This window comes from Drosophila willistoni, assembly GCF_018902025.1.
Source record: "Drosophila willistoni isolate 14030-0811.24 chromosome 2R unlocalized genomic scaffold, UCI_dwil_1.1 Seg167, whole genome shotgun sequence".
NCBI classification, from domain to species: Eukaryota; Metazoa; Arthropoda; class Insecta; order Diptera; family Drosophilidae; genus Drosophila; species Drosophila willistoni.
The window spans coordinates 4,404,686-4,418,378 of NW_025814050.1; the positions used below are offsets into that span (position 1 = coordinate 4,404,686).

General features: G+C 34.5%; 1 protein-coding gene across 1 annotated transcript in view; it reads left to right on the forward strand.

Annotated features, from left to right (window-relative positions):
- The first annotated feature begins 11,454 nt into the window (after positions 1-11,454).
- The window catches only part of LOC6644057 (dual 3',5'-cyclic-AMP and -GMP phosphodiesterase 11), a 55,085-nt gene continuing 52,846 nt past the window's right edge, over positions 11,455-13,693 (forward strand). The window contains exon 1 of the mRNA XM_023176791.2: positions 11,455-11,556. The gene's annotated coding sequence lies outside the window, so the exon portion shown is untranslated. The remainder of the gene's footprint in view (positions 11,557-13,693) is intronic.

The window sequence follows — 13,693 nt, forward strand, 5'->3', positions numbered from 1 at the left end:
GAAATTAGGCGAAAGAATTAATATTAAAAATGAAAGTAAAAGGATATTTGAAATATCGAAAAACGGAACGGAAGTTAAAAATTAATTAAAGTAAATTATTTGCATTTCGGTCTAACTGGATAAATCAAATTTTTATTGAGTTAAAAACGGTTTATAATTTAAGAAAATAGGAAATAAAATGATTAATCTGTAAATGTAAGTAAGTATATAGTAGTATTTTACTAAGTTGTTCTTATACCCAACTTATTTCTTATCTCAGCTGTAGCATTATATTAATGGGTGGGTTAGTGGGTTTCAAGCCGATCAAAGAAGTAATGAATGGTATATAGTTCCTGTGTTAAGACCATTTCAAATGGAGTTTTATGTCATTTCTTCGTTTTCATATTCCCTAAAAAGTTTTTAACCAATCTTCTTCGACCTTGACTCAAATGTTGAGTAAAATATATAGTAATGTATAAGATATGTAAATTATACATATTGGTCTGAAAACTATAGAAATATTTTTGATAGCTATACACTACTTTATAATCTGAATACAATAACCAACAAATTACTGAAAACATTTCTTCACTGAGTCACTTGGGAGACGAGAAAACCAGAACTAGAGTAACAAAAAAGTCTTAAATTCGGGACCACCACATACATATGTCTTGCATTATAAATTGTTTAAAAAGTTTTGAAATCTAATTTGTAATAAAACATTTTTGAAAATTATACGTAAAGTTTGAATCTTGATTTACAATTGCTTCTTTTCTTCTATTAACGAACTGATGTGCTTTTGTTTGGACCTTATGTTATACGAAGAGGTCTGGAAAATAAACTAAACTGAGCATAAAATTAAATCAAAGTCAATAATTCGTTGGAATATTGAATTAACTAAGTTCAATTATAAATTTAGCAAGAATTGTAAGTTTATATTGAAATTTCTGCCTGGCTTGAGGCCTTCTGTTATCTTATTAGCACGTTCCTACACATGTGTTCATAGTCGTATCGATTTGTGATCAATAGAATAAATTGCCTGCCTAAAACAGAGATAAACACAACAACAACACGGAGAACAAACTGAACGAACTGGCAACAGCTGCAACTGCAGTGTCTTCCTCTTTGGGGAAACTTAATAAAGTCGATGTCCAACCGCAAAACACGAATAAACCCTATTTAGCCAAGAAAGGCAAAGGAGCCTGTTAAAAGGGGGTGCTGGGTAGGTGGATGCCACAACCTTGCGTGTGGTTGTATGTTTGTAGGCTTGGTCATGCGTGTGGCGCAATATTAACGCTATCAGCAAGTTGCCATTCACACACACACACACACAGACTTTACTAGAACATATCTTTACACATGTACATACATATGTGTATGTGTGTGTGTGTATATACAGATAAAATAATTTCAATTAGGACAACTTGTGCAAGTTTCTCGGCCTGGTTAATTAAGCGCCTGAAATCTTTGCTATTAACAGCCTAGAATACGATGCCAAAGCATTAAACTTCATTACGAGTTGTGGGGCAAGTGCTAATTGGTTGAGGCATTCGTTGAGTTCGCGTGTGATTTCGATATTACCGATGGCTCAGACAATTAAATTATGCTTAGGGCTCACTTTACCAAGTGTGCGTGATGCTGAATACCCAAATAAGTATGCTATACAAAAGAAGAAGAAATGAATGTGTGTGTGTGTGTGAGAGACGGTGTTAGAGCAAGTGTGTGGCTGCATCATTAAGCATAATTAAAGCATCTCTTATATAGTACACGCTGAAAGCATAAAATTTCTGATTCCTAGCAATTCATCTTAGTTAAATTGCTAAAAGATGTTGGAAAACTCTTACTTACGAAATATCAAGCCTAATGCTATGAACTAGTTTTTTGTTTCATCAGAGAATACCCTTAGAGAGGGTAAGAAAGTATCTGACTCTGTAAAGTATATAAACTCTTGATCTAAAGCCGATGCAGGAGAACGATGTCCAACTGGGTCAGTGAAATATTCTTTTTAGTTCAGAATGTATTGGGATAAAAGTTAGTTTTCAGACACATGTAGAAGGGAGTTTTCAAAATGTCATTTTGAGAAAAATTATTTGGACTCTTTTTTATCCAAGCCTATGCTCGATAATTTGATGTCAAATACAGTCGACTCGTTGTTTCTGACGTTCGATATTTTGAGAATCTCATTAATTCAAAGTATTTACGAGTTCCCTACAATATCTTTTTATAACTCATATGGTCAAACACTCGACAATTCACCTTTGCAAACATCTTTTAATTTTGGACCTTCACTGGCGATTGAGTGTATCTTCTACCTAAATTATTGAAAAGTCTGAGCAATAGCAATGTGCTTTAAAGCAACCCGTATATATGAATTATTTTCAAAAAATAATGAAATCACATTATGAATATGTAAAATATTAGTAGTTAAATATGAAAACACTTGATAATTTGAAGTTTTATTTATTTTCCCTCAAAAACTTCGAACCATTTAATAATTTAAACACTATATAATTTGTAATTTGTTTGAGTCCCTCGAATTTTGAGTTGACAAGAGTAGACTGTATATATCTTCTAAAGTAAAGACCTCAAAAACGTTTCTTTTGAGAAAAACTTGTTTGAGTATTTCTAAAAAATTAGGCAGAGTGATTGTTAGCCTTAAAATATATCTTTAAGAATTTTAAATTTAAAGATTTTTTCGGCAATAAACTCAAGAGAATTAACCAATCATTCTTGCGGGCTGATCGTTTCCATAGAACCTGTATGATTTAGTCATCGGAAATAGATGATTGACATAGTCATTAATAGCTTTCATACTTGGCATGTTGAATTGAGGATGTTTTTACAATATACATATATAAATCTATATCAACCCTTGATATTTTTGTTGTATCACTGATTTTCCGACTCAATGTTAAAAATAGTTTCATCTTGTTAGAGAAATTCAATTTTATAACTGCAATTTGAAAGAAAAGTTTCCCCACACATTAATTGCCATTAATTTTAGTTAGTTAAAATAAAACTCAAAGGATTTTCTGCTAAAGTTCTAAATGACAACTTAAACGTTCAAGCAAAATGTATGTCTATTGCTTTACCAACAAATTAAAACTCAGTTGGATCGCTTACGAAATTTGGGGGGCAAACCTTTTTGGTGTTTACTCATGGTAATTGCTCAAAAAGTTGTGATTTGTGGTATGCACATTAATTTATTAATGTCAAAATCAACAAATTTTGCGCAATTCGTCCTTGAATTGCTTTTTGATGGTTTGTTGTCTGCAACAAGTTGGTCTGGTCGCATTCAGTTCATTGGCTTTCCATTGGATGAAGGCCCGGCGGGAGTCATTTTACGGCACGGCAAATGTGGTTTGGGCCGATTCGTTGAAAAGGCAAATCAAAATTCTCAAGTGCCTCGTTTTAGGTGCAAAATAAATTGGCCATTTAGAATTTATCACAATGCAAGCCAGAAACAGCGAAGGGGAGATCAAAGATTGGTATACAAAATGGTATTTTAAATTGAATTTTTCTCTCGTGCAAACATTTAAGTGAGCAGAATGTGAGCAAGTATTTCGTTTTATGATACTTTTATGGCTATTATCTTTTCCTTTACTTGTGGAATTTCATTCATTGTGTTGTTCATCCATTTTGTTTTTGTCTTCACTGTGTACAGAGAGTATAGGAGGCCACAGGTGGTTGCTGCTACAGGAGCTTTACTTTGTTGCCACTGCTCGGTCATTTGGAGAGGTCACTTTTTGTCTTTATAGTCACGTAGGATAAGCCCACGTACAAGGAGCAGGATTTAAAAGTTGAATGACCGCGTTGAGTGGCAGCAGCCAACGCGTATGAAGGACTCGAATATGAGATTTACTACCTCTTTATTTATGGTCATAAAATAAATATCTGACCTGAATCGCAAAAACCGTAATTTAAGCTTGCAAATTTGACAAAAATCTGCTGAAATTTGCCTGAATAAAAATTCCTATTTAAACTTATGACCCAAAGTTACTTTTTTACTTGCTAATGACAAATGATAAGAGAAATTAAACTAATCATGATTTTAAAAGTATACATTTGCTAAGGTATTAATGCTTTTTTGATGCCAACTCGATGATAACAACTAGTAGGTAAGGCAATGTTCCAGGTCCAGGTGATTATTGTTTATATCAGTTGAAGAGTTTGAAAGTCAGCAGGCTTAAAACTAGTACTAAGAAGTAGCTATTTTCGACGTATCTCTATAGATTATTAAGCCAATCTTTGCGAATTGCCACTTGTGGGCAGAATGTAATATCTGCAAAGTTTTGAAATTACAAATACATGGAAAAATCCTAAACGGAATTCTATTTAAGCCATTACATAAAGGAATCGAGTTGATTTTTAATGTTGAAATACTATTTACTTTAGGCAATTACGTCTGAATAAACTGTTTAATAAGGAAGAGATGGAAGTGACAAAAATATGAGTATTATCTAAATACTTTATTGTTAATTAAAATAATTACTTTATTCCTTCTTAAATGCACTGAGAAGTACTTACAAAACAAAACATCCAAAATTTTAATATTTAACAAACTTAATTACGTTATAGAAACTGTGTAACTCATTGTCTGCACCGTATAGACTAGAAAAGCTCTTGGATTCATGTAGTTACGTGATTCGTTACGTATAGGTTCGTGTCTTTGCTAAGCACGACAACAAACCAATTTACAAGAATTCCTGCGTATGCGAAAACAAGTCGCTAACGTTGCGTATGAGTAATGACAGAGGCATTAATTGAATTGACTTGAAAATGCAATTGATGAGGCAAAGTGTCTTTAAACTCCCATAATAAATCAAACCAGATACATTCAAGTTGATTAAGTAAAGAACAGCAATTCGACAAATCAACAATTTCCTGTAAATGAGTAAAATGCTTAATTCCAACAAACAAGCCCCCTTTGCCATATTGGGACATAAGATTTGTCGTGAAGGTATTTCAATTATTTTATTTGAATGCTGTCGAAGTTGTTAACGCCGCTCGATGTAATATTTCCGTCATTTATTGGTTAATTAAATTGCAACCGATTGCGATATTTGCATTTGAGAACGGTTCACCGAGAGTCCAGTTAGTCAGTGTCGATCGTCGAACGATGCACTATTTGATGATTTATATATGCATATGTAGATAACTCGTATATGTACGACCCTGACTCTAGTCAGAGATATAGACAACTTCAAGTCATTGCCTCCAACACACACATACCTTACACACACACACACATACAGGTAGTAATTGCAAACCATTGTGTGTGTGTGTTTAGTCTATATATTTACTTGCTTACATGCCTCCACTTTGTTTCTCGAGTCGCACGTTGCGCATTCGATTAACACCTTGTTTTCATTTTTTTTTTTCCTAGTCCTCTTTTTCTTGGTGGGCCTTCAGCTGATGATGATTTACCTTGTCACCGCTGCATTCTCGGCTCACCTCTCACATTTCGTTACAAAAGATTCGGCTGGGGCGGCTTTTGGCTGGTTTGCTTCTCTTTCCGATTATCTTGGCTTTAATTTGTTTCTGTTTTCATTGTTTGTTGGGCAATTGTATTGCCCATTGTTGATCTAACACTTAGATGCCAATCGATATTACAATGCATTTTGTTTGGGTCGATGGGAAAACGTGACCAGTATTGACAGTGAGATTTTTGTTTTTCAAAAACAAAAACTTTGTTTTTTTTCCCCCAAGTGTCAGAGCGACAGGAGAAATGCAAATAAGTATACGTAAATTCAAGTTGTTGTGACGGCGACAAATTGCAGATGATACTAACAAACAATGTATTGACCAGAAGTGGGTACTGGAGGTGTGAACAAAAATAAATAAATAGGTGATCAGGCTTTGCTACACAACAATTATAATAAAATAAACTATAATTAATGTATCTTTGTTTGCATATATTGTCAATAATATTCCCGTGATTATGTATGATCTGGCAATTGTTTAGCTTTCTACATCTATGACCATATGTTTCATTAAGTTTAGTTTGTAAATCTGTACAACACAATGCCTTTAGCCTTAAAAAATGAGAATAATAATAAATAATTAATCAATCCCTTTTTTAAAAATTGTGAAATTAACACTGGAAATAATTTCTCATAGGAGGGACAGGACCAAACACCCCGACTACAACTCTTAACTTGAAATAAATGACAGATATATTTAAAGTGGTAGACTGTTTGTTTGACTCTTCTGGAGCCACACTTACTGCGACCGGCTGGGGTCATTCTGTCGAATATGTAGCCCAATTTTATTCCAAGAAATGCGATAGAGCAGATGCACCTATTAATAATACATTGCCGATTCTGGTGGTTCACTGGCTGTAATTCATCCAATCAGTTGGTTGGGACAAGTCTTTGGAGTCGTTGAAAACTGGCTTAAGTGCACATTTGATCTCTGCACTATTTGTGGCCATGATAGCAATCAGATGAATCAACATTTTCGACTAAGTAAATTGAGTAATTTTCAATGAGGGCATTTTGACGGTATGAGGATTTAGAGAGTCGAAAAAAGGAAAAAAATATTCGAACTACATTCCGGGGCTTGTTTGAGATAAATAAGTAATACATATAATAACAGCCGACATATAAGGTGGCGCAAAAGAAGTCACCCGATGTTGTTTGGCTCTCATTTTTTTTTTATAAAAAACTTTGATTCTGTTTTTAAATTTTGCTTATTTAAACATTGAGAAATTTATTGGTCAAATAAACATACGTTTTTTTATTTAGAAAAAAATGACAGCAAAGCAACATCGGATGACTTTCTTTGGCCCGGGTGACTTCTTTTGCGCCACCTTGTATAAAAGCTAAGTCGAATTTGCAAATTAGAACGAATTTGTAACAAAAAATGTTATCATAAACATCTGATTTTGATCAAATTTGTATTAAATACATGTGCCTGATAACTATTGAGACTGACAATAATCCAGTAAGAAACAAAAAAGTTATCCTAACCATATTACATATTAAAGAGATGGTTCGTTTGTGATATAAACGACCGATTTGGCTAGATCCGAGATAATTGTATTTAAATAGAGGAAGTTAAGAAGATGTTTGAGTTGATCTAAATCAACGAAAGACGGACAGATCAAGAATATATATAGTATGCATGCAATATTTACTCGGAGTCGCTTCTTTTTATGGCTTGCTGACTTTTATTCAAAATTAATATACCCTTTTGACTATATTTATTTTCACCTTTCGCTTTCCATTTTGAATAAATATATATTTCGATTGACATCGTGAATTTCGCACTTTTAATACTTTGTGGCAGTTTCTTTTTACATTGGTTTGGTCAGTAACATGGAAATATGCAAAAATCAAGCAAACAAAATTGCTACCCATTTCTAATTGAATCAAATGGTATGAGGGGCAATCAAGTGCAAAAAAGATTTCAATTCTATTTTTCCAATTTGTCGTTGTTGTAGTTGTTGTTGTTGTTGTAATGAGAACAGCTGCATTCTGCCAGTTCTGACAATTGGCGCACGTTGCCTTTCAATGTGTGTTTTATTTTCAATGGACCAGAATGATGATGCTGATGATGATGCCATGATAGAGAGCTCTGTGGAGTGCACTGCGAAGCATTTTTTTCCTCTTTTTCCCATATTTAAATTTTGTTTATGTAGTGTGCATTGAAAAGGTGAAAAACATGCAAAGGAAAAATGGGAAACACAAGCGTTAAGGAAACGCAAGCATTTAGAATAATTCACAGAGCATCCGATTTAAATCATTGCCAAAATCAGTATCTAATATAATGCGATTCATTCTAATCGATCCAAAGAGTATTTAGTATAATAATATGTGAAAATATATCTCTTCTAGAATGTAAAATTCTTCAATTTGTCTAGATGCCTAGAGTTATGTAGTGGTCTAGAGTTTGTTAAGCCAAAGCCGTAGAAATTCGACGACCCAATTCAAACAATTTCATTTCATTTGCTTCCTTATCTAAATCATTTTAGAGAAGAATCGTAAATCAACTTATCCATTCATAGTCTAGTCTACTGCTTTTGTTTTCTCTGAATAATGTTTAAAGTTTGTACCAAGATATGCAACTAAGTATTACCCTCCCACCACGACTAGGCGAATAGTTAGTCACCAGGCCCTCTAGATATCTATTAAATGGTCTTTTTCTTAATCGGACTAATTAAATAGATCAAACGATTTCCCTCCACGAAGAACTTAGAACCAAATATAGTTTTAAATATAGAGAAATTTAGAATCATATATATTCTAAAGTCTTTAGCTGAACCGTTATGTTTCGGTTAAATTAATTCCAATTGTTAATGTATAATTATCATATGACAACTGGATACAGTGTGAAATTCATATTTGATCAGTACACGAGCACATCGCCTGATTTAGTTAATACAATATCTTTTATTTATTCTTGTCTCTTTCGATTTTGAGTTTTTGTGTTTTATTTGATTTCATGTCTGGCACAGGCCGAGCGTCACCCACATGTGTTTTGTTTTGGGCATTATATATGTACATACATATGTACATATGTAGATCAGTTTATATAGTACTTGTATGTACATACAAAGCACTTGTGCCGCACTCAATTGTGGCCCACTAACATGTCAGTGTATTCTCTGTGTTAAATTTTATTTGTATTTGGTTTACAGAAATTTGTCTTTTTATATATCGATTGGCACCTTCGAATTGGCAACGGTGTGTGACTAATCGCCTTAAATGTGTTGTGAATCTGCTAATTGTTAATATCAAGTGAGTAGATTGGGCAAACAACTCTACCGAATATTAGGCACTACGATTATGAGCATATTTCCCAACATCACGCGAGCTGTTCGATCTTCTCTATGACTAATCAACTAGAAGCAAAAGTTTGTGTTTGTATTTTGTTTTGTTGTAATGGGGCTTTTCGATTTTTGCGGTTTTGCATTTTGCTTAACAATATCATTTGCACAACTTTTCAATTCGTTTCGACATTAAATTGGAAAAGTTTGATAGATTTTCATTAAACGTTCCAAATACTCTTCTTTTCCAATGATTACAAATCTATTATCTATTTCGATCAATAATATTTACTTCATGGTTAATAAAATCATATCATTTGATAGGAATGTGAGGTCATTTAGATATCACATCATATCAGTTGTATATAAACCTCAAAAGGGTGAGTGTAGCCAACAAATCGGTCTGTGACCAAGGTTCGATCTACTCAATCGAGTAGTTTATTGGAAAAAGCAAACTATAGTTGAATAGAATGCAATTCTAGTTAAGAGCTTTGTCTAATTAAATGTTAATCAAGCGAATTTTTCAGGTAAAAAACAATAATAGTACTACTTAGACCGAAAAATTACATTTATCAATCATTATACATATGTGTATAGTTTCAATTTATCTAGTTTTAGAAGTGATCGAAGACATTTAAGACACATCTTTTCGTTGGAAAACTCTAGTACGGACTAATCTAACTAACCACTTTTGTCTTTGAGTTCATGTCAAGTGACAAACTGAGTGACAAAGTTTACATACCCTCTTCAAAATATCCCTTCAGTTGTACACAATGAGAAGTTTGTATGTATTTATGTAAATACGTAGATACAACTTACTTACATACATACATACATATTTCTAAACAGAAAACACAGCGAGAATTAGTTTTATTTAGCACTGCGAGCGACTTGTCTCTCCGCTGGGCAGGAAGCAAAGTGTGAAGGCGAACAGCAAAAACAAAATTAAAGAAAAAACTGGATGCAATGTGGTTATACCTTTTGGGCCATGTGCTGCCTCCGCCGCCGCTGCTGCTGCTGCTGGGATAAGAAGAACTTGAAAGCAAAACTAAGCCAAAAACCAGACGTCAGCCGATTAAAACTCAAACGAATTCGTCGAAGTTTCAATACCCTTCAAAATTCTTAATCATGCACATACCTTGGGGCCCATCTCTTTGGGAGAACATATTTAGACAGTACTGACGTTTGAAGGCGGCAAATTACTTTTCAAAATTGATATGCCCTTTTGTCATGGAATAGAGAAATGGATAGTGGATGAAATGCACTTCCCGAAACTTGGACTTTGCTCTCCTGTTGGCTGCCCAAAATGAGAGCCCGAGCCAGGGAGGGGATTCGCAAGAAAACGGGTCAGGGAATGGAGCAAAGAAGACAGAATATTTTTGCAGTTAAGTTAAGAAAAACTTTAACGTTACTTGGGAGAGAGCATACGCTCTTGCGTTCTCTTTTCCTTAGGGCACTTGCGGCCCCACATACATATCTCTCAATTTGCCCATTGGCCTCTCTCTCTCTCTCTCTCTCTCTCTCTCTCTCTCTCTCTCTCTCTCTCTCACTTGCTTACTCACACACTCAGGCCGCGTGGTGTGCCCCCCAAGTGGGGAGACAAGCACAGACGATCATCCAACGATCCAATATTTTTTTTCAGTTCCCGCTCTTCGCTCGTCGCGCACAGTTCGGTCTTCGCCGAAAGTGGAAATACACACGAAACCCAAATAACGTTGCATGCTGATTATAATGATAATATAATGATGATGATCTGAGCTGATTTGATCTGAACTGATCTGATCTGATCTATTGCGGCTGATTGATCGATCGCGTCTGTGTTTATGTGTGCGTGTGTGTGTATGTGAAATACTGCGGCGAAGTCAAAATTCCAAATTGTACACAAGAAGGTACAACAGAAATCCTAAAATATATATGTACATATATAAGAAATAAAAGATATATGTATCCCATTTGTATATACATTCGTATGTATATCGTAACAGTGAAGTGAAGAGGCAAAGAGCCAGCAGAGCACAAAGAAGCAGAATTTACCAATCCAGCTTAAGATTTATAGCTGCCTCTGTCTCTGACTGCCATTTCGGTGTCTGTGTGCCAGTGTGACTGTGTGTGTGTGTAAGTGTGTTTCATAAAAGTTTCAAGTTTTTTTGTATTCGTGAAGAAATGTTGGCCAAGTATTGTGGCGATTGAAACAAAAATACAGCAACAGAAGAAAACGTACAAAATAAAAGTTGGCCAAAAAATTTCCACTTTAGACAAAAAAGAGACTTGGGCTTAATAATTATTATTTTCTAAAACGACAACAACAACAACAAGAATCCATACCTCTCGTTGCTCTCTTTCTCTCTCTATCTCGCTGTGTGTTTCATATTTGTCTTTTATAATTTATTATATACAGCGACAGTTTTTTTTTGTTGTTGTTTTTTATTCGGTTTCTCGTTTGTATACTGAAAGTAAAAGAGTGAAAGAGAGGGAAAGAAAAGGGAACGCACAACTCAAACGAAACACGCGAATATTTCAAATGAAAGTCGAAGCGAATCGAGCGAATTACTAATATATATATATATATGTATATATAAATGTATATGTACTTTTATATATTGAATCTACATACATATATGTATGATGATATATATTAAATACCAATTTAACAAAAGCAAATTCATTGTGTATATACTTTGTGCGAGAGAGAGTGAGTGAGTGAGCCTATAAAAATCATTTCAAATATAAAGCAAAACAATTTCATTTTGGATAAGCCAATTTATACCCACAAATCCCTCAGCGCATTCGAAACTGCAGAATTCTGGGTAAGTTTATGCCAACAATCCTTTTTTGGTCCCTAATTAGGGTTATTAACAACAAATACTATAACGACAGAAGGTTAAAACCGTTCAATAAAACTACATTTCATCTTACCAAGTATGTTAATTTTTTCTTAAATTACTCATTCAAGTTATTGTCGTTTAGGTTAGTTCTTGAATTAATCATTATTTAAGTATCAAAGTGTAAAGGCTTATAGATCTATTTTTCATGTTCCTCTGGGTATGAATCGATAAAAAATTGCTTCTCGAATGGATTTTTCATGTGACGTTCGATTCAAAAGGCCAAAAATGATCCAAATGATGACCTCTCTCTATCTAAAGTCGACGACTGATTACAAGTGCAGGGTATTCTTATTAAAAAAGAAAGGATCTATGATCTAATGTTCCAAATTGTGTTAAACACATTTGAGATAAAGAAGACTCTCTCTCCAATAAACGATATACATATTTACTATATTTATTTGTACAATTTGGATAACAAAGGGCCTAATAATTAACCCATTAGTAAGCGTATAGAATTCTGGAAGAGTATTTGCATATAAATAGAATAAAATGAATAGCTATATAAAGTACTCTTTCCTTTAGTTTTACAACCTATAATGGGATAAATAAGAGCAGTAACTAAATTTGGCAACATTTAATTGTTTTGTTTTTTCCGTTTCACTAACAATTATTTAGTGAAATTTTGACTGCAATTACATTTTCTTCATACATTTGCTAAATGTGTTTCTATTTTTTTTTTGTTTTGCTCTATTTGTTGTTGTTTCTAGTGTTAATAATCTTTATGTTTTGCTGCCATTTGGTTTGTATGTGTGTGTGTGTGTGTGTGGGTTGAGTGGCTGCTTGAGACTGTCAAAAGATTTGGTTTCCCAGTCAAGCGTAGCTCGTTAACCGAATAACGGTATATATGTAGGTATATATAGGTAAAGATACAGGTAAAAAGTGTGTGTGAAAGAGAGAGAGATACAGGTACAGTTTATATGGTCATGAGATAAGATACTTCAGGCAGCACTTGATGTTTATGGCATGTCTTCAGTCCATCATACGCCCCGCCACCGCCCCCGCCCCCTTATCCACACTGCCTTTTTTCTTACTTCATACTTCTTCTCCCCCTTCTTTACAATCTACGTGTCTTGAGTTTAATTGTAAAATGAGAATAAAAAAAAGTCATCTTTAATGTACATTTCGTTTTGTTGTTAAGAAAAGACACAACAACAAAAAGGCAAATGAAAAGAATATCGGGAAAAAAGAGCCCCAATGACACGTTGCCATGGAACATCGGCTTAGTTTACAGTTAGTTAATTAACGGCCTGCTGTCGTCATGGAAATTGGACTGTCATTGAATATGACTTGTGAGAAAAACGTAAAAGTTTATGTTTATAACCCACAGTGGCTCCCACAAGTGACTGTCCACAGCGCACTCAGCCAGCAAGCCAATAAATCGTTCAATGACTTCCTTACTGCGATATCCAATATACGATACGTTTCCAATCACTTCCTGAACAATATCAATCACCTAGCCCAGCTCTAAGGTTTCCAGTTGACATTTGTTTCACCACTTCAGATTGATTCCAATCCGAGCTGGCTTATCGAACGTGTTTCGCATTTTAACAATCGCATTAGCCATTGTGTATTTTGCTCAAAAGATTTTATTTATCATTTTCTTTAAATTGTTGTCCGAGGGGGGTGAGAAAGGCAAGCGTGATACTTGCATGTCTAATTAACAACAATAAAAATGAAAAAAATAACAGACCCGGTCTAGGTGTCGTCTCTTTTGATGCCAAGACACTTGGTTGAGTGTGTGCGTGTGTGTGTGTGTGTGTGTGTGGGCGGGTGTGGGCGGTGTGCGAACCGGCAGATGTCTATATGGCAGTTGGCACATGGATCGAGATAATTAGAGCGCTTAGCATGAGATAAACGCCAGGTTTACGCATATCACCCAAAAAAGGTGTTGATAAACATTATAAATGGCTCAGATTTACCTTTTTTTATGACGATTATTTAATTCACTCGCCAAGGCGACTAAGACCTTCTTTAGGGCCATGACTGATAGTTAAGCTTGTTGCAAGTCATGAAAACATTTCTGTTTGTTGGTTGGTTTAGCCAAATATCATTATGAACA